Source organism: Cygnus olor, chromosome 10, assembly GCF_009769625.2.
Source record: "Cygnus olor isolate bCygOlo1 chromosome 10, bCygOlo1.pri.v2, whole genome shotgun sequence".
Taxonomy (NCBI): Eukaryota; Metazoa; Chordata; class Aves; order Anseriformes; family Anatidae; genus Cygnus; species Cygnus olor.
In genome coordinates, this window is record NC_049178.1 from 18,586,354 (window position 1) to 18,609,262 (window position 22,909).

A 22,909-nucleotide genomic window follows, 5' to 3' on the forward strand; every position below is an offset into this window, starting at 1 on the left:
AGATGAGTAAATTCAATAACTCAATTACCACCGCACCAAAATAACATTTATCAAACACTGGCCACAGCGGTTTGTATCTTTAGCTCTCTGTGTTTCAGTGGCACGGCATTTGGGTGAAAGTAACTAATCGATTTAGGAATGATTAAATAGAAATTTGTAACACTTGGCATTATTAAACCTTCAATCTTCATTACGACTGCTTAACGATTACATCATGGGCTGTGTAAAATAAATTAACAGTAGCTGGAAACAATCTCATCATAAATAAAGAAAGCAAAGGTATTAGACTAGTGTTCAATAGGAAGTCTAATAGAAATACATATATTGTGGCATTATTAGTAGATCGGACATACTGAGGTTTGGAGAAGTTTTAAGACTGAAAAAATGTGAAAAAGCCCAGCCCTCCTTTACCCCTATCCCCCTCCCAGGTATCTACCATTGAACTCCTTTATTTTAAAAGGCCTAATTTAGTGGCAGAGCCAGCAGCCCGAGGGCTAGATATGACTAACGGGTCACCCCTGCATCCTCCTCTAAAGCAGAAGAAACACTTCCTTGACAAGCAGCCTGGATCCCAGGTCCTCCTCGTGGGCTCCCACACCCTCATCCTTTGTCTGAAGTGTGGTGAGTTTCTAGTTCCACCTGCTCCTTCAGGTATCCAGGCGGCCCTTTTCTTTTCCTCTTTCAGGACCAAAACACTCAACATTTTAAGTAGTTAATTTTAAAAATAATTTTGAAATGTCTCTAAAAATCTTCCAAATATTTTCCTAACAGCTTTGTTCGAACCCTGACTTTCCCACAATCACCCTGCTACCCAAGGCCACTCAGGTCTTCTCTTGCTGTCCCTAAACAGGGACAAACTTTCATCAGCTCTCGTAGCCGCCTGCTCTGCCCTTAGCATAACCTGCAGTTCTGAATATATATATATATAATATATATAGAGAGAGACTGTAAGTCCATACAGTTTGTGGGTTCAGTGCTAGCAATGTTTGGGCAAACCATTCTGTGTATAAATATGTATTCTGAGAGGTTCAAATACTGTTATTTCTACATGGAATCAAATCATTCCTTTAAAAATTACACTGGCTAGCTATTAAATAGATACGTTTGGTCTGGGGATTGCTATGGTTATGTACTTACTCATGAAACACTAAAACGAAAATTTTTTTTGATCTATTCTAGAGAGAGTGATGAGTCGGGGGGTGTGAAAGAAGCCGGTGGGTACAACAGCCTTTTGCACTGTCAGCAGGACCACGCTGAGATTGGAGAGGACTTCCAGGTAGCTGTAACCCCTATTTGCTCTTCCCTCTTTGGACTTATGCCAAATTCAGCTTGCCTGGTATTGGAGAACGTGGGCCAGAAAGTTCCAACACCAAAGCTTTAATCTCCATCAGTAAAATGTAAATAGCCTCTACCTTTACATTCAGGTTCAAAAAAGAAAGCAGCCTTTTCTTTCATTTCCTACTGCCATCTCTTCTAGGAGGTGAAAAAGAAAGAAGCAGTAAGCCTGGTTCTGAAGAACTAATGAAGTTAAGACAAAACTGCAACTAAAAAGATTTAACAAATATTTATCAAATATTATTGCACTATTTAGAAAGGGTTATACAACACGGACTGTTTTCCAACACATCAACCATTACCATTTCAATGAAAAATAATTTATATCACAACTCTCCTCCTGTTAAAACCGGAATGTAAATTTAAGTCACCAAACCCAATTTCTATACCATGACATATAAGAAATAATATATCATATATTATCGACAATGATAAATATAGTCCCTTGCATATTTTTTGGAAATGAATCAAGAGAAAAGATGGCTGCGTCAAAATGGCTCAACCCTCTGCTTTTCTTCCAGTCTCAAGCATGTAGCAAATGCCAATATTATGTTCATTGACTTGTGTGTTTACCGAATCAGGACTAAAACAGCTCGTTTCATAAAATGACAGATGTATTGTTACAATAAAACGTTTAGACCCTTTCTATATTTCCAAAGTAGGTTTTTTACAATGACATATTTAGAAAATTTAAAGGTGAAATTGGTATAAGTTGTTACTAGGTGTATTGCAGTCATTAACATGAAATATATAAAACACTTTCCCCCTACAGATGGAGGTGTGTACCACACATCTTCTCATGTACAAAAGGGCTATGTTACACAAGTTCCATAAATATGATTTTGGAAAGTTCTGCTCCTCTTACAAGAGAGTTTTGCTAATCAGTTGTGAAGTCCCACATGTTAAATACAACGGCAGTAAAAACATGTATTGATTGGTAGGCCAGCAGCTGGAAAAGGTGTTTTATCTCAAGGCTCTGGGTTTGATTTATCCCAGGTCAGCGTTCCAGCTGCTGAGCCAGTCACTGACTGTCCTGTGGGACGGCAGTGGGTGGGCCTAGATCAGGACATGGGAATGGCATTAAAATCCCACAGCAATCAGTATCCTAAAACATAGCCAAGATGCTAAACAAAGTGTGGCAGTATTAGCCTGTTGCTCCAAAACAACACGTTTCCAAGTTGTATTGAGTGATAAGGGAGAACGTTTGCTGTGTTTCTGGCTGTTCTATATTGTACTGTGTTTCTCTAAAAACAGAGCTTTTCCTTTAAAGGCAAGGAAAGCTTATGACATTGATCCAGAGATATGAAGCACATTTCTACACCCATCCCCTTAGAAGCCTAGTCCAAAGCTTTATGAAGTCAATAGAAAGATTTCTGTAGACTTCAAACGCTTTCACATCAGGCTCTGGGGAGCACACGCATCCCATGAGAACCTGAAGAAAATATCAAAGAGTCTAGAAATTCAGATGTTCCCCTCGGTTTATTTTGTGACCACACCACACTACATCATAGATTATCTCTGTGGCTGATAGGAACGTAATTTGAGGAGGGCTGGGTTAACATCCTCAGTGCCACAGCCTGAGCAGATTGCTTCCCCAGCCCCCTGTGAGACAAATTCCTTTTTCATTATTTTTCCAAATAACATTACTTTGACCAGGAAATATGAAATACGCTTTAATCTTGGGTAGCCTGGTGAGGTGTATTTGCATTAACTCCCCAAGCAAGAATACAAATTTAGGGTTCAGCTGGTGGTCTGAACTAATTCCCATTTTACTGCCAATGTTCCTCAGTATTTGAACATCAGTGATGCAAACAAGAAATATTTCTAGCTCCATTATCTAGGGTTGATGCTGTATTCCATTTATATGGGCTATATAAATTCACCATTATACCATACACCTGTGCTGCAGGAAGAATTAATTTTGTATCTGACTTTCTGAGTCTTCATTTTGACCAACACATTTGCAGGACGTTATAAATCCCCCGGTACCAGGGCATCTACCCAACAATTCTGGCACTTAAAACAACCACCGAGAAGCAGGCAGCTACTTTTTAACCAAGATTGCAGAAGTGCTACAACCAAGACTAAAGACTGAATAGCTGACCTCATCACAAGCCCTGTAACTGTTATGTATTCCTTCTCCGCTCTGCCTGGAAGGTGCTGGGACAGTCACTGTCTGCTCCGGCTTCTCGTTCAGTCCTGAGATGTCCGATGCTTGGGCAGACAGCTGAGCTTGGTTCTTGGTGACGATGACTGGGCGTCTTTTCAAGTGTTTAACTTTGTTAAGCTTTGTTTAGCTTCTGCAGACAGTTTTAAGACTTGCTGCTGACATACATCCCACCAAGTTTTGCACTAAGTTAACTGCAGAATAATTGAGAGCAGATGTAGGGCAATAACGGAACAAACAGGATTGTCTTGTTATCAGTTCACAAGACAGCAGATGATCCTGTCTATCTTCTTTGAGGAAAAACACTGTGAAATGATTACTCTAACAGCAACGTGTCCCTCACGGTAAGGCTGTAATGATCTACTGCTGCACGGCAAGCACGCAACCTTTGGGACACTGAGAACAGCCAGGACTCAAACACAGGGATGTGAGTTCAGCTCTCTATGCTTTCCTGTGGTAGTGCTTTTATTTTTGTTTATTTATGGAGAAATAAAGAGTGTAATATGGAAGAGTAAAGCTAATCTAAAATGTTTCAGCTAGATGTGTTTTAGTTGGCAGGATAATAATAACTTAGTAATAACCTCACAACAGCACTGGGTGTACCAGAGAATGAACGCAGCCTACGCTCATAAATGTCCAAGTGTTTATGGAGGAGGATAAATTTATTCCCAGAGTTCACCAGCTGCTACTGAGCAAGTTATCACTACTCTGTTTCAGGTTTTCTCCAGGTATTTGCTGCTGGGGAGCTGTGCCTGGTAAGGCATTACATCCTCGGGGCGCACCAGAGGGCCGGGATGAAGACACTGCGTGCTGGTTACAGAGCATCATCAAGCTGTCAGCCCTCTGACCGCCAGATCAGGCAGCACCAAAAGGTACACGTTGCCAGGGGATAGCCCAATCAGTTCAACAGTAAAAGTAATGGAAACAGAGGGAGGACTAATGACCTTTCCTTGAATTTCAGCCTCTCATGTTTCTCCTTCCTTCTGAGCATTTAAGGCTGGATCTCAAAAGAGAGGAAGGAGAACAAGTCAATTTAGATGTCATGTAAATTGGCAAATCCAACTCCTTGATTTGCTAGAGCCTATTTACTGAGTGCTCTTTAAGAACATATATGGTCAGTGGTACACGCAACCTCACTTTCTTTCCAGTACATTAAAGTTCAGAGGACTTCATCTAAAGTTGTGATTAAATGAAGACAAGCCTCGTGTCACCAGGTGAACTTTTAAAAGGAGCAATTTTAATTTCAAATGTACTTTTTAATTGGTGTCTATGTTTGGCATTTTCAAACTAAAATTTCTAAAGCTGAATTACAAACCTATGAAAAATGCAGTTACCATTTAGGTACCAAAACAGCCATACGTGTGTTGGTGCAAATGATACCATTGTAACACAATAATCAAATGAGTTTCTCATAAACTCTTCTGTAATCCAATAAAGCAACAGCCTTTTCTTAAACCTTTATCAATCTCAATCTGTAATATTTACATACATATCACAGATAGGGGATGAAAGGGAACTGGAATAACTGACAAGCAAACTGAGATAAATGAGAAATAGCCCATCATTATGGCAAAAAAAGCAAAAGGCAGCATTATGTAGAAACTTTATCGAGTAATTAATGATCTATCTGGGAATAATTACATGTGACTCACTGCTCCCATTTTCTTAAATGAATTTAAAAGCTATTAAATATCCCCTTAACAATAAACAGCATGTGAGATGCTGCTTTGCAGCTTTTGTCCACAAAATTTTATCTTAATCAGTGAATATGGATAGTCTTAAGGAAGAGCGGATGAGCGGATACAGCTGCCAGGTAATGACAGATATGTATGCTTATAAGAAAAAGGCTGAGATAATGGATAAGAAGACACAGAGCCTTGCATATTAACGGTGTTGCTATTACTTGCGTTGTATGAATATAACTAGCAGATGATGTCTTTTTACGGCCAGTCTAATATGAGTAAGACAGGCCCAGTGAATGCATGTCGCAAACACCCTGTAATTGCCGTTTCTGTCCTGCAAGCACAGGACATGGTGGGAGGAGGACATTCCACCATGTGCATGGGTCCGAGCGAGCAAAGCTTAACTGAAGATGTCTGTACGCTATCCGTGCTCCCCAACAGGTTCAGTGCAACACTCACGCCATTATGCTGCATTTTTTTTTCTTGAAGAATAAATACAAATGATGATGAGTATAACCATGAGAGAGACGCAAGAAGATCCAGACTAGGAAGAATCTGACCCAGTGACAGTCACAGGTTCAACAGGACAGAGAGTAAATGCATTTTCTTTCCTTTGACCTGTACAACAGGATAAGGCACTTATTAGGTGGATAGAGTGGATTTGAGGAGAGTACTGCACTTAGGTTTCCTTCTGAGTACCCTAAAGGCTAGATTATTATGCAAGTATTAGCTGCAGTATTTTTAGACTAGACCAATTCCATTACGAATTTCAAAGCAAGTAATGCTTGTCTGTATGTGTGGGGATGGAATGAGTCTACCTATCAGACCGAACTGCTCAGGTTGGGCCAGTCAAGCAAGCAACACTTTGCTTTTGCAACTTAAGTAGAAGGAAAATGCTGAATTACTTGGGGTACTGATGGCTACGTGCAAAAAGAAGTTAAAGCTTCTGGGGAGTTTTAAATTGAAGGAATGAAATTAACCATTTCTATTTTACAAAGTTTGTTCTTTTAATACCAAGTTCTGTATCAGTTCTACTTCATCATATTTTAGGAAGAGATCATTCTTCCTCTATTTTAAGATTTCATCCTACTTATCTGCCTAGATTTTAATCCTTCAGGGCAAAGTCTGGTTCTTATTCTGTGTTTGTGAAGGTATGCATGATAAAGTCTTGTGTTTCAGCTGCATGCTCTAATCATCCGTGAAGAATGTTGCAGCGCAAAATCAAAGAATGACAAAAGAAAAAAAAGTCCTCCTCATGAAGTGAAACAAACTTATAGTGCACAGCTGTTTCACTTAATGGGAACAGTTGTTTTTATTTCCAAAAGAAAAATTGCTCAAAACTGTACAGAAATTTAACTTATATATATATATATATATATATATTTTTTTTACAGTTCACTTACAGGCTAAACATCCCACAAAAAATAATTCTGTCAAAACATCAGCAACCTTTAAGTACTCTGTTTCCAAAGATACAGCCTTTGCCATTAAATTATTTTTTTTTCACCAAAACACTCTATTATGCTAACAAGCTAAATGTTATATGAGACGATTCAGTGTCATTATTAGTGTTCTGTATGAGCACTAATGACCTTGCATAAAGCAGACATAAATTATTTTCACATACCATCCCTAGAGTAGCTTTATGAAAATGCATGCAGTGATTGTGTACTTAGTTCTTCAATTAAATGCCCGAGAAGAAGTGACTTTGGTAAGATTTTGCCACTTGATTTCTTGGGATGATCCCATTCCCCAAAGTGATAATAACCTACTTTTATGCTAAAGGGCAGTGATTTGAAGGAGAATATTAAAAATCTATAGCTGTTGTATTTAGCATTTAATTTCAACTCAATTAAATTGCTATTTGATTGGGACCACATTTGTTTTAAATATCCAAATGAGAACATTCAAAGACAATTTTTTCATCCAAAAGGAAGACTACTTTTCATGCAAAATTTTACCTTCTCTGGTATCAAGCCATAGGCAACCTTCAGGTTTGAATTTTCATAGCACACATACATGAGGTATGCAGAAAACACGTGCTTTGAGTTAGTTCGATCCTGACAAATTAAGAGCGATGTAGTGCACATAGACTTAATCAATTTTGTAGTTATTTCCAAGTGAATGTACATAGTGAGGACAAGACTGTTTTACATAGTGAGGTACTTTGTATTCTACAAACTAGATGTACCTGTAAAGATACATGTTGTGAAGACATCAGCTTTAATTGTAATTTTTGGGTCCAGATCTACATTTCTAAGGGTAGGAAGTTGACAGCTGCAGTGCTGGTTTTGGCCATTCTCTAACCTTTCACTTGAGTTGCTTGCTTTAGCAAGTGGCTTCCATAGCACGCCTGATCGTCCTCAGATAAGCTTTCTGGAACTAACGTGCTGCGTTTATAGCATTCTCAATCAGTTAAACAGAAATGCAGCACAATGGAGGAACATGTGTGCAATCCTGTTTGTGAAACTTCATATTCCCCAGATGCTAGTGGATTAATTCTCTCACCTTCAGCACTTAAAAACAAACAAACAAACAAAAAACACCTCTACACTGAGTAATAAATGTGCAACAACTTAATATATATTATTTCAATTGCTTCATATCCTAGGATCAACAAAAGCATAAGAAACATACAGAAATTTTTTGTATTAAACTTTTCACGATAGGCAGCATTCTGGCATGTCCTCACAGGAGAGTCAGTTTTAGTTAAAGAACTCTTCTTTAACTCTCAGTTTGAAGGAAAGCAGCCCTGCGATGGCAACAGCACCTGAGCTGAAGGAACGGATTGCGCAAGCAGCTTGTGAGCCTCACTAACGCAAGCTGCTGCTTGTGACACCAGACAAACAGTGCTGCGCTCGGATTGCAAATTAGTGTGTGCACGAAACTGAGACGGGACAGCAAACATCCGAGCTTCAATTTGAGCAGCCGAGCTCTAACCAACATGCCACGAGGGGTTGCGTGAGAGAAGAGCAATGCGCCTAAACCAGCTAACCTTGCCCGAGTCTTCCAGCTTCAACTTGAACGCTCTTCCCCGGTTCTCAGCTGACTTTGCAGCTCACTCCATCTGGCGCCAGGTTTTGCTAGCCAAGAAATGTAGGTTGAACTGCAGCATAAGTAAGCTAGAAGAGGGATTATTTGATTTTATTTCTATTTCTCCCACATAACCTAGCTTAGTAATTGCATGGCACAATTGATAAGCACCTCCTAAACGTGTGTGCTTTTGAGGATGTATGAAATAAAAGAGCAATCTTGAAACAGATTTTCTTTTTCTTCCTTCCCAGCATATAGTGGAAATGCAGCTATTTGTTATATTTTGGCTTCAGTATGACTATATGAAGACGATGCATAAAATACATGTTGACAGAAATTTGAAGTGCCCTGCTCTTCTTTTTGATCATCTAAGTTTTAACTTAACACAATTCTTCCTTTCCACCTAATTTGAGGGCTGAAGAAGTGAAAACAACTGTTTCCAGAGATAAAACCAAAGAATTAAAATTATATTGTCCTTTAGCTCCTGGCTCCTATGCTGGTAAATTAATTCATAAATGGGAGTACTTATGATGAAAATGCATTCTATAATTGCCCTGCTTAATAGATTAAAGGCCCAAGAGAAAGAGAAATAAAAATAAAAATTAGTGTTTTCATTTTGAGTATGAAGTTTTGAGTAGCAAATGAAGATAAAATGATCTATATTTCCTGTTTATGTTACCAAGATTCTCATTAAGGAGCCTCCTCTTTGACCTATGTTGTTACGAGAAGAAACTACGGCAAGTAGGCTTATACTAATGAGAGGCAAGAATATCCCTGCTTTTTCACAATTAGAGTAAATGTATTGGGGAGCCAGATGGGACCTTTAAAAATTTCCACAATTATATGCCTTCCACAGATAATGGCAAAGACCCCACAGTGGCTGTTTTAAAGCAACACACACGAACACATTAGCAGACTTCTTGTTAGATTCATTTTTCTCCCCCTCGTTTGTGTTTTGATGTCTGGTGAGTTCTGGGGAAGGGGCAAGCTTGGGAAAGAGGTGATTTACTGGAATGTTTTCACTTAAAATGATAAATTTCATGCAGCCTAACTAGAAGCAGGTTTTTGGTGCATGAAAGGAGAGCTGAATAAATTTTAAAAAAAATGAATCCTGTGGTGGCTTTCATAAGAAGCAACTAATTCTGTCAGTTTTACCTAATTAAAACACCAGTGTCCTTGCTTCTTCCACAACCTACATTACTGCTTCTCCGCTTATAATCCCCCTTCTCTCCTCATGTGCCTTTCACATCTATATCCTACGCCTCCGCCATGCCAGCTACTCCTAACTATGTTGTTCTTGTTTTTCCTCGAAATTGCCTCTGTTGCATGTGTGAATGTGATTTTGTATGGCTGTATCTTACTGATCAAAGAACATCCATTTCTTGAATTGGTTTACTTGTGATGTTTGCAGAAAGTCTGGGAAAGAGCATCAGAAAGAGACAGAGCACTTGTGCTCCAATATACCATTTAAATTCAGCAACTTCAGAGAGACTTGTTCATGTACATTAGATATCAGCTATCTCTGGAATTCAGACCTCTTCAGCTTATCTGAAGCTGGACACTACCACGTGAAGTGAAAAGTTGGTTCAATGTACAGATTGACAGAGCATCTTTTAATCTACAGGCTAGTGCAGCTCAAATGGTTCTCCAAACCCCACAATGCCTTCCTAAAGACCTCGCTTGCTCTTATATCAGCAAGCTTATGCCAAAAAAGGTGGGTATCTCGACGAGTCTGGCTGACCACGAGGAGGAGAAAACCCTGCACAAGGAGTCTATCTTAATGTAAGTGCAAAGGAAAGTGGTGAAATCTGAAAGCCATTGTGCCTCACTTGCTTTAAATGTGAAGAGAATGTGGGAAGCAAATAACTAATACCAATCCTAAATCTCGCCATGGTATATAGACCATGGGTTTACTTAACTGCACTGGCTGCTGAAAACAGCCATTCAGGAAAACATATTTTGGCACTATAAACAAAGTCCAGTTATTCCATTTTACTGTGGCATTCAACAAAATAACCAATAAATAAAACAATTGGCCAGGCTTTAAGATCCATGAGAGTATCCAGCAGTGTAACAAACCAAACAAGCTAGTTATGACTATGTTATGAAGTGGGTAATAGACACAGTGGGCCCAATTTTCCAAACTTTACAATGATTTGAAAAACCCTGCAGAGTGCTTGCTCGTTACTTGTTCATCTTAATTCCCTCACCTAGGCTCATAATTACGTTAAATTGTATAATTCAAGAACGGTTGTTTCATTGTGTAATCAACTTTGTAGAGATTTTAAATTTCAGGAAAACAGCACCTTGCTTGCCAAGCTAGACTGTCCCTATAGGTGCAGCTACGTGCCATCTACCCAAAATGTGCCACCGCTGTCTCCAGAGTCTCTGCATCTCCAGAGTCACGCAGGGCTGGAGCGAGCACGCCCCAAGGTCCTGCAGCTTCCTTCCCGAAGACCACGCTACAGGGCTAAGCCAGAGTCAGGGCTTGTCTCAACTTCAGGAGGACGGGTGTGATGTCAAGGTAATCCAGATGTACAGATCCCTGCCTGCCAGCCAGACTGCTTGTCCTGGCGCTGTGCGGGCTGGCAGCCCGTAGCAATTACATGGCAAAACTCTGCAACTGTGCAGAAGGGGAGCTTACAGGCGAGAAGTTATTGAGGGGCAGCTGATGAATGGTCACTCATTAAGCTCTGGTAATATTATTGCTTGCAATGCTCCGTCCCTACAGTTAATCAATTTTCTAAGTGAATGAAACTGGATTAAGGCTGCTTTAATTCCAGATGAGAATGTCGACACAAGCATTTAGTGAAGTTCAACTAATCCATTTAAAACAAACTTGCGTTTGTTTCCCTCGGTAGCCGTGTGTAGGTAACTCTGGGATGGGCTCAACTGCTTCAGGCTTGGCACCTCTCATTGCCCAGGGGGCTGCACTCCCAGCCCGCAGAGGTGGACATCCCACGCCATGGGATGAGGCTGCAGTGCTGACTGGCTTAGCTCAAAATCTACTCGGCTGTGATTTGGTAAGGCAAATATTTAGGTACTGTTTATCAGCACAGCAACATAAAACATTAAATGCAGAAAAAGAAGGTAATTGTTAGTGAATTCAGCTTATACATTGACTCTTCATGTGTCATCAGCATCTACCTCAAGCATGCAGGGACAAAGAAAACTAAGTTGTTTGTAAGAACAGAGTGGATCTGGCTAAGAAATAGCACTGATAAAAATATAGGAAGCCATCATATAGAAAAAACATCAAACAAGTTCTTTTATCAGTGCTTCAGAAGGCACACTCTTCACTCAGCCTTCTTTCATGACCACTGACAGAAATGTGTGCAGCTTGTCTCATTTGTACCCGCGCGGCAGAGAAAGAATAACAGCGACACTGAACGTGTTCATGCCCTTTGAACCACCGCTGCGCCTCAGAGTCACCGTGCCGTCGTGAGGAATTGTGCCATTCCTCATCGCTCTGAAAGCTTATTTCACCTTGGTGTCTTCTAGATACGGCTTTGAGCGCCTGCCCTTCAATTTATATGTCGAAGTTTTACTTCATATCAAAAGGGACTTGAGACCTACTTTGTCTTCATGGTAAATGTGTTATTTTATTTTTTTTTAGTAAAGGGGTAGGTGGAAGCACCATAAAAGTGGAAAAAAAAATGGGCTTAACATAGAACAATAGCTGTTGTATCAAATAAGCCCCAGCAAACAAAGAAATGCAAAGTGCTGGCACAGCACACCAGACAGAAGAAATACCAGTGAGCCCAGAGACTCGAGAAGGCACCGTGGTCTCCTTGAAGGTGATGGGAATTTTGCCACTGAATTAATGGAGACGGGTTTACACCTGCACTGTCTGAAAAGCGAATGCTTAGCTGCTGAGGCACAGGATGGCAGCCACCCCAGAAAAACACCAGCTTGCTGAACCCCGACACATGCTGACTCAACCCGAAACCTGTTCCTAGCTCAAGTTTTTGGCATGACTTTGTACCTACTCTTGTTTTATTTGCCACAGCCTTAAGCAGGGATTGGACACAAGCTAAGTGAGACGAATTGTCTAACAAACATGAAAAGAAGATTACAGAACAGCCAGGACACGGGATAGTGGCAGGACAAGAGGTGACTGGAAGCAACTGGAAGATTTATTTCCTGCCTTGAAAAATTCAGAACAAGATCAATTCATTAAACTTTATTTCAGTCCATGAAAAGATTCAATTTTGAAAAGGTAATAAAAACTAGCTGAAAATGCTCAGCAGCATCTCCCATGTTCAAAATATTTTGTATACAGACTCAACTGTTTTTCTCTGTTTATTTCCTTTCTGCAGAACCGTGCTGGTGGGTTCCGGATGAGCACTGACTTGTCACTGACTGCTGGGAGCTCCTCACAGAGGGATGTGCCTCAGCCACCGGGCTTATGCCTCCCTGATGCGTAAGTTATCCCCTCAAACTATGTGGTCATTCTGTTGGGTTAATATGGATTTGTGTAACAAAAGCATCAGGTTATTTTAAACACTAACCTGCCTCCAAGTAGTAATTACAGTAAGAAAAGAATCAAGCACCTGGACGCAACTGGCTACCTTTGCTGTCTCGCCCTGTTCACCAGCATCTCCCTCCCAGAAAAAGCCCAGAGCAAAGTCGCTTGTCACTTCTGAGCACTCCTCTGTTGCAGCTCATAATGATTCTTTTAGCCCACTCACAGCAGACTTGGTGCACTTCGTCATACTTGCCTGGCCAAGAATAGTTCGGTACAAAAATGCCCAGAGTTTTGAAACGATTTTGAAGCAAAGTAAACAGGCGTTCTGCAGTCAAAGAATAAATGCAGTGTCCTGTGTGGACTGCAGGGACTCCAGCTGTGGGCAAAGGAAAGGTTTTCCAGAGGGGTACTCCTTAACAAATGAGAGGTAGTAAGAAAACCTAGTAAATGCCTTTCACTTCGTTTTCTCTAAAGCAGTCTCCAAAGAATACATTTCAGGCAACCTTGTCATTGCTCAATGTGAAATGGGCCAAAAGGTGAAAGACTAGTACTTCCCTCGGCCTCGTGGGATTGCCAGCCACTTACAAAGACTATTCAAATGATCTCATTAACTAACAGCCCTGCTTCCAGAGATCCTTTCACGTGCCCGTACAAAGACAATGGTTCCTGTTAGGCTGATATAATTTCCATCTGATTTTTTTTTCCTTAAAAAGAAGTTTACACAGTTGGCTGAGAACTTCTTGTGCTTACTTAGCAGGAGGAATTCCGAATACCATAAATTCGGAGCTCAGTGGTGCTTTTGCTAGCTATTGATGCTCGTTATGACTATTACTGACATGAGAAAAGATACCTAATTTTAGAAAATACCTGCAATTTATTTGATATCGTGCATGAAATAAACTTGCACCTAACCCAGTACAGGCATCAGAGAGAGTCACATATTATGTAAGAAAACATTTGCTTTAAGGTGATACATTACTTTTTGGGCTAGGTATTCCAGCTTCATTCCCTTCTTGCTGTTTTGAATGCTGTAGAGCTATCTGTCTTTGCACTTCTCTGGCCTGCAAGCATCCCTTTTCCTGGGAAGCCAATGGCATCGATTAAGAAGAGAACTGCCTAGTTAGCCACCTATCCATTCTTGAGCAGGGAGAGACTTGACCGTCCGATATATCCTAATCTCTAGTGTTACAAGCAGGTCCTGGTTTTCCTAGAATTAATGGTTACAGACATATCGATCTAGATGTGAGAAAGGTCACACTCCCAAAAGCCAGAGACATAAAAGAGAAAAATGGAAATGAAATAGCTTTACACTTCCAACTGTGTGTTATGGCTGCTGAGCTGCAAAGGACTATGCATGGCATCTTTCCAAAACTATGTTTGTCTGCACACAGGACTATGATGGGGAGTTAAAATGTGCCTTAGCTACAATATCCCGGTTTGCAACAACCCAACTACTACAAGCCTCACCATCATTGTAACAGTAGCAGGTTTTAATCACAGAGAATGTCACCTTCATGTTGAAATGATCCAGATATTTTTCAGTGTATGTGAATCAGCAAAGTCCTCTGAGGCTGAAGTATGCCCATGGTATTATTCATTGTTTTATACAGAATGAAGAGAGAAACTAATTCACTGTCCTTTTGTACTGGAAATAGAATAATGCATGTGATTTCCCACTTTGAAAAGATATTTAATAATCCCATTTAATGTTGAGTTAAACATTTCATTGTTTGCCATGACTAATCCACAGATTTGAAGGGAAAATTCCACTTTAAAATGTAACGGAGCTCCTCTGTTCCTTCACTTTTGAATTAGTACTAACACAATATTGAAAATAAGTACCAATTTGTGGAGATATTTTCCAGCATGTGTTCTAATACACTTATCGTAAGTACAGTGAAATAGAGGGTGCTTCGGATAACAAATGCAAATTCGGTCAGACTAGTAAAACCAGCTCAACCTTCACTTAGAGATGCCTTCTAATTAAATGAATAAACTTATTCTGAAAGACATTCAATGAAGGATGCAGAATAGGATTATTCTACTCCATCAAGCACCCTTTTGATGTCTAATGAAACTACAACAGCAGGTAAATTATGCTTTTGTGTTCACTGCATACTTTTTAACGAGATTATTAAGAAAAATCCAATATATAACAAGTGGGTCAGATACATTTTAATGTATCTGTCAGGAGAGACAACCTCCAGAATGATCATTCAGAAATAGGTTAAATAAACACACTGTTATGAAAAGATGGGAACCACATAACTGTTGCTATTTCCTGACACTTTCAAGCATCAGGCTGCTTTTGAATCTGTTATGGCCAGTGAGTACGCCAATAGAAACAGGCAATTATTCATGGGTACACAGCAATAAACTCTAATAACAAATTCTATTACAATATTTTTAAAGAAACACAACTGTCCCAGCCATTTTTGGATATTTCAGCAACATTTTAAGAAACAACACTGTACGTATCACTCAGAGGGGAAACGCACAGACATGCCTCACGTGCCATGAAGCACAGGCCACACTGCCTGGGGTTACAGCCCTGTTAACAGCCCCAAGTCGATGAGGCTTAGTATTCAAATACCTCAATTACAGGAGCTCCTTCTCACCTTGAAGTAATTGTATGTCACATGCAGGAAGGCGATGGCAGCACAGAAGTGCTTTCCGCCTAACTAGCACTGCTCCCTGTGACAGCAGCGACCAAGCTCCTTTTGACTTCCACAGGACCCCAATTAATCCGACTGGAAGCGCTGTGGGAGCTGCCCCCCGCCCATGCCACGGCACCGCGCCACTGATGTACGTCCGTGTCTCACCGGCTGACTGAACCGCTCCCGAGGCAGCTCAAACTGCTGAGCCACTTCGGTCACGTCTGCAGACTGCCTCTTCCCCTGAGCCAAAGCTACATCGGCCTCTTGTCCGACATGGGCCGATATCCAGCTTAGGCTTGAAACAGAGATTTCATCACGCCAGCTTTGCCGTAGTGAGGAGCCTGCAGCACTAGGCCCAGGAGCCGCGCGGCTCTGTGAGGAGCACAAGCCATTCGTCCAGCGCGGCTACACGCCAGGCACGTTTGCAAAACAATGTCTTTAAATCCTGGCCAAATGGCTAAATTACTCTTCCTCCACCTGTCAATGCTTCTGCTTGTACAAGACAAGTTGTCTGGGGGAGCCTGGATGCATGTCTCAGCCGTCTGAACTGGACATGAACTAATTGGGAACTTCATTGCTCACCAACTAATATCGCACGTGCTCTCTGCAAGTCTTTCAATTGCTTTGCACCAGCAGCTGAAGGAAAGCCAGATTAAACTGAACAATCTGAACCACACAGAATTCACGCTTTATTTTCTCCTGAGATCATGGCGTTTGAGGGCTCCAACCCTTCACACGTTTCAGGACCTGCTGGGAATTGCGACTGGAGACAGACAAACATGATACTATTGGGCCAAGATTTGTGGAATTTGAGAGAACTTTCACTTCTCTCTGAACCCTACAGTACTGAAATCAAGTCGTGTGACAGTCGTGTGACATAAATTGAATATTTGTATTCAGTAGTTATAATTTTGATAAAAGTTGTTCTTTACTCTGAGGCTTACAGTTGGTAATAACATCGGTTAAAAGGCTAAAAGCACGCATCATACAATTAAACCTGAATGTCAAATTAATACTCTTTTTCACTGAATCAACAGGAAAAACATGGTTACCAGGCTCGGAAGTGTTCAGTAAGTAATATTCTTCTAAGAATAGGAAGATTATGCTTCAGAGTCATCTACAGCCCACCCTGCCGACACTTTCTTGTCAGTGCAAAAGGATGCATGCCTTCACAAGGTAGGTCTTTACCACTGTAAATTAATACTACTGCACCACAGAATGTGACATACTGCAATAATGTCAAAAGCTACAGAATTATAAATAATTTTAATAATACAACAGAAGAAAATTATTTTAACTCCTAATTCAGAACTGACCAAAAGTCAGTTGGTGAATTTTAACAGGCTTTAGTTTAGCCCTGAGATGTCAGCACAGTTTAGGAGGTGCTCAAGGGTTTTGTTAACAGGGCTGGATTTAAGCACGCAGGTTTGTAGGTCTGCTGATGCCTTTGGCTCCCACTGTCGAGCTCTGGCAGATGCAGCTGTGGAAGCTCCTGTCCCCACCTGCCTCCTCTGTGTTGATGATGATCGCTGTAGTGTCTGTATGTTGGTCCAGTTCACTCCTGTGTTCCACACCACCCTCACCGATGCTTCAGGCTGAAATGCCAGGCTGTGAACTGGGGCACTGGAAGTGCTGACACGTCCCGTTCTGTCATCCCTTCTAGGGGATGATGATGCTGGAAGGCAGTGGTGTTAGGTGAACAGCTGGAGGTGGTCACGTCTTAAGCCACTGCACCTAAACCTGCCAAATCTCATCTGTCAGAGTATGCAGTTTGTACTTTTAGCCTCATGTGTGTGGAACCATAGGATTACCAAATTACTACTTTAACTACAATGCATTAGCCTGGAGGATGAGATCAATTAAAGAAAAAATGCAAGTAACAACTAGAACATCCAAATGCTTCCATGAAAAGCATATTGTTAATACAATTTAGAGAAAATACCAGATCCTAAACTTTGCACATAATTTAATACTGTTCTTTGGATAAAACCCAAAAACTAAAAACAAACCAAAAAACACAACAAACTTTCAATAGAAGATGTTATGTGCTTGCTTGATAAATGCTTCAAACATACAGAGCTCTGATCTTCATCTGTTTTAAGTCAGAGAGACTTCACTTAAGTCAGAGGAGCCGCAAAAGCCAACAGCAGATGAAGAGTGGGCCCTAGTTTGCTATTCACTAATCTTCAGGAAAGTCATAAGATTATGGACAGAACATTTTCTTTCTCCAAAACAAGGAAATATAATATCCCTAGAGTATCTCTTATCTACCCTCAAATTCAATCTGGAAAGTCTTTCTTCTTTCCTAAGCCTTTTGTAGAATTTCAGTTCTATAAACATAGCCTTTCCCTGTTTACTGGTATTTTTAATGAATTAAAGCTGTTGTTCCATTTTTGGGCACAGTCCCCTCTTTTTCTGACTCCTCTCAAAACTTTTGAAACCCGTTCTTTTGCTGCTCCTTTCATTCTTTATAGATGCTTCTTCTCTCGTTTCCTTTTGTGAACTGAAATACTTCCTCCACTACAGTTCCCCTCAAGTCTCCATTACATTTCAGCCTTTGACCTTCTCTGTGCAGTGTTTACGTGTTTGTGTCCATGTGTGGGAGAGAGAAAACCAGTGTGTACGAGTTTAGATCTCAACACTGGCTTACTTTATGCTAATACTCATCACCATCGCACCTAATAAGTATTATAAAAGTAAACTGAAGTACAGATAAACACTCACGTGCGGGAACTGAATTACATGTTCTTCCACTGTTTATAGTACTCTAGTGCCATCTAGCGAAATACATACGGTAAGTATTATAATAATGAGATAAAAGTTCATTTTTGCATTGATAAATACATTTCTAAATATATTGCTGAATAGATATACTGTTTTTCTCTACAAGTGTGCACAATTCACTGACAAACAGTGTAAGAATATATAAAGTGCTTTTTTAACTAGGGTGGTTTCTTAAAGTACCCCAAAGCGTTGTGTTTCCAAGGCACTCGGGTTGCTCGTGATTTAACATTCCATTGCATGTATAAAACCTGTTTCTTAAATCTTTGATAAATCCTTTCCAAGTAGAAACAAAGGAGCTTTAGTTAACTGTATCCAGTTTGTAGACTAAACATATAACTTGTATAATCGGTCTCAAAAATCTGTTTACACTATTTGCCACATTTGCAAAGGAATGTGTAAGGGCCTGTTATTTACCTAGAATATTTTCTCAAAATCTTAAATCCTGCAGTTTGTTATTTGTAGCAGATGCTCAAAACTGCCTGGAAAAGCAGCTCAAGAGCCAGTGGCTTCGAATGGGAAATTTCACATTTAACCCTTTCACTCCCCTCCAAATAGGATTCAGAATTTCTTTCTTTAGGGCTTTTGAAACCTTTTGAAGTGAATGGTACCACGGGGCAGCACTTTGCACAGCCTGGGCTGCTGAGCTGTAGCCTCGTGCTCAGGACTGTGCCCAGCCCACCTTGTGGTGGAGGGCTTCTGACATTTCACCACTGAGCACTGAGAAGCCTCGGGTAGGAACTGCCAATACCCTGCCAGTCTTGATAACTCTGTGTGGAGGTGACACTGCTATCCACTAATCAACTTAAGAAAAAAGTGAAAAAACAGTGTCCCCTTGGCTCCATTCGATTACGGATGTCAATAGTCTCAAGTACAAGTAGTTTGTAAGATGCCAAGGAAATCGTATGGGGATTGCTTTGAAAACTCCTTCACTGTGCCCTCCTAGTCTTGCTTAACATTCCTGTAGAAAATACAGCATGTGAACAAAGGTGCTTTCTTTTGTCTTAATAGCCACTTCCAACTGCCTTCTACTACTACTATGATACTGTAGAAAAGCCAAAGCAGGATTAGAAACCAGCTCTACTGTGTGGTGTGCTGTCACAGACGGAGGCAACCTCTGCCCTAAGGACTGCAAATCAAGGGTTTGATGCAAAAAACAGTTAATGAACATCTTTTCACTGATCTCAGTGAGGTCTGGAGCAGGCCTAACAGCAAAGATGTTGTCTATTAAGTTAAATTTTCTTTTGGATTACATTTTGGAACTGTTAGCATAGTTCACATTTCAGTTTCCATTGTCTGCAACCATATGAACTTGATATTTTACAACAGTTTTATGTACAGATTGGAAATCTGATTTCAGTTACTCCTACTGCTGCTTTATTTCATTTAAGGAAATTGATATTAAATTGTTGGATATATTTATGTGTCCCCATTTGTCATTACGTTAGTCTGTCTGAAGAACTGTGCAACCTACAGTACTTCATTCTCACCATTAATTAAAACTCTTCCAAGGTTAACACACCCAGGAAATAGGATTGGTGAGCAAGTGTTGTGTAACAGATGAACTCGTATAAAATCTAAATGTGATTTAATTAGTTGATAATGGATCATTAATTACAAAGCCAGTGAAATGAAACACATTGTTGTGGGAACACATAATGGAACTATTGAGAAAGAATAGATTTGTTTTTACTAAGTACTTGTCTGCTAAGAAAACCACCTGTGCAAATAACTGGCTCAAATCAGATGACAAGCAGATTTTTTATTGCACAAGAAAGATTTCGGTTTCCATGACAACACACCTAGGTCAAAACAGCAAATTGTATCTTTTTCTGCAATAAACATTTCATTTACTCTAGCAGGTTTAACATCCAGGTTTATAATGTGTCTAAAATATATTTATTAGCTAGCAATTATTTAATACAGCAGCTTCTGCCCAGAAATTGCTGTTCAGTGACTAGGGATTCAGCTAGAAGTGTATGGGATCTATCCTAAGCCTTTTGGCATTTTAAACAAATGCTGTAATGCTGTTTGGCTCACAGTAACCTACTGTGAGCTCTGGGGAGAACTAAGCAAACCGTTTAAATGTTATACAAAAGTTTTTATTTAATTGAATTCAAGCATTTATAAAATTATATTAAATTAGGTCATATTCATAGGTTATACAGTATTTAACATTTTCACCAGTAATTGCCTGTACATCTAATTTAAAATTTAATGGCATTATGTAAGAAAAAGGTTTTCTTGATCTGAGGGCAAATACGCTTTATTTATAGGCCTTTTTCTCAGACTGAGAATGGAAAGTACAAATGTGTTACTCATTAGGGCCCACGTCGTTACGTGGTTGGATGACTACATCCCCACTTCCCCAGGGTGCCCAGGCCAAAAAGAGCTGGAGTCAGCAAAAACAGAAAAATAGGTGTTCTCATTTCCAGTGTTCCGAACCGAAAGAAACGATCAGCAAGCCCCTGAAGTAATGAGGGGTTTCGTTCCCAAGAGTGGGACGAGGGCAGCCCGAGGCCACTGCCACATGGAAGATGGCGGGGACAGGAGGGCAGGAGCCAGGGCCCGCAGGCCCACGTGCTGCAGCTTGGCCTAGTGGTGCCTGGTCTGTGTGTCCCAGCGACATGAGGGAAGGCTGGGCACTTGTGGTAGAGGGAAACAAAGGATTTAGGAAAATCCTGTAGGAAAAAGGGCTTCAACGTGGAGAAAAATGGTTTAATTAGCTGAAGGGCATCGTGCACCGCGCACCTCAGGGCCTTGTGGTTTCCAGGAGCCATTTGCTGTGTAAGGTGGCACACCAGGCCTCCTCCTGCGAGGTATCGGCTGGATGTAAGGATGGTTGAGGATGAAGCAGAGCAGGCTGGACTGGACTAGAGCCCCAGCTGGGAGCTGCCTAACTGTTTTATGCTCACTTTGAAAACTAAAGTGTAAAGATCACCTCCCAGGCTATCATTCAAAAGCAGATCATTCTGTTGGGAATGACAGGCAGCTCTATCAAACACCTCTTAATTCATATAACTTCTTCAGTAGAAACTCTGAAGATATATATATTCCTTGATATATATATTCCTTGATATAAGGAGGAGTATGCTGTATATAATACTGCTCCCAATGTCCACTATTCCTAAATGAAGAAAGAACAACAAATTCCGGACCACAATGACTGAAAAAGAAGAAGTAAGAGGGTAGAGCTGTTAGAAGTCAGGAAAACTCCAGGATGCTCAAACTTCACATGTTGCCTCCTACCCTCAAAGCACATCTTTCAGATTGGAACAGCAATAAATGAGACACAAATTCTTAGGCTGAGTTACGCCCTCCTTCTCCTTCCTGCTGCACCTATCTAAACATCACACAAACCTAAGCAGAAAGCATCTTCTGTTTCACTATTCTCGAGTCTTTGATTAGTATTCTTATTGTGTGCTAATTACTAAGCAAAACAAACATCAAATTCTGTGAGCACTGACACGTGCCAATAACCAAAAGAACCAAAAAACCCTACATTTACATGAACGTAGGCTTCCAGGCAACCAAAAAGTCGACTTGGCGCATTAGGGGTCCCTTTGCTTACTTCTGTGTGCCACATCCAGACTGAAATCGTGGCGTACCCGCAGGGCGTGCTTGTGCCCGAGGAGAGGAGGCCGCTAGATGGCTTCCGAGCCGCGGCCTTCAGCCGCCAGCCTCGCTGGAAGAAAACTCAGCTCTTGCAGTGCCAAAAAGTCTTCCAGAAGAAATCTTCCATGTTTTCTTCTGCCCAGTGCACAGGGAGCACTTGATGCACTGCTATGAATATTGAGGGGAACAGGAGAGAAGGAATCTTTAGGCCAGAAATGGTATTAACAATAAAATTTAATACACTTTTTAGAATTGGGATTTGAAGTTATCATAGCCCTGCGGACTGATGCCACAGAAAAGACACTGTGCTGGGTGCACTGTATAATTTCAAAAGGACTTAACAGCCCTCTGCATAACCGTGTCCTCAGAGCAACAACTTTTCTTATCGCATAACAAGAACACCACAGAAAACTTTGCTCCGGGTCAGTCCACCCAGCTTTGCAATTTCATTTTCACTAGGTGGCTGAAGAAATATGGTGTTTGTTTGTTTTTTGTTTTGGTTTGTTTTTTTGTTTGCTTGTTTGGTTTGTATTTTTGAAATTGAGCTTTCTAATAACATCTTCACTTCCTGGCCAAGCTTTTTGTTCCCTCCTACTCACATGGTGTTTTTTACAATTCAGCTCTACCTTCACAGCACCATGTAGATTGCTGTTTTTTGAAGCAGAAGGGAGAAAACAGGACTCTGGGGTGCTCCTGCCATAGGGCTTAAGAGGAACTGGCTGGAACAGCCGGCACTGCAGTCACAGGACAGCTGCGGAAGACGGAAGCGTCTCCTGACTTCCATCAAAGCATTCACAAAGACTTGCAGAACAGAGCCAGCTTAATTGGCACTAATTGGTTTCCCTCGGCTGGTCATGTCTCTTTGAAAGGCATCTTCATGCTGCTTTTCAAGGATAAGCACTTATATCTGGTCCTTCTGAGAAAGCGACAGCAATCTCAACAAACGCCCGGCCCTTCTGCTGCCAGCCTGTCAGGAGCGTGTCCTTGCCTCACGGTGCGATGTCCTCGGGCCTGTGCTCTTCATCAGCCTCTGTGTGTGACTGTCTGGAGGCACCAGATCGTACCAGAATGTAAGAGGTAAATCATTTAGCGGAGTGTAGACATTACGGTAGTTTTCAGTGAGTTTTGGTGGAGTTAGAACAGGTTAACCTGTAAAGCCTTGTCTGGAATA

The 22,909-nt window shown here is 40.8% G+C and overlaps 1 protein-coding gene across 1 annotated transcript in view; it reads right to left on the minus strand.

The window, feature by feature from the left end:
- The window catches only part of PDZRN3 (PDZ domain containing ring finger 3), a 133,065-nt gene that overhangs the window by 50,539 nt on the left and 59,617 nt on the right, over positions 1-22,909 (minus strand). The gene's annotated exons all lie outside the window — the stretch shown is intronic.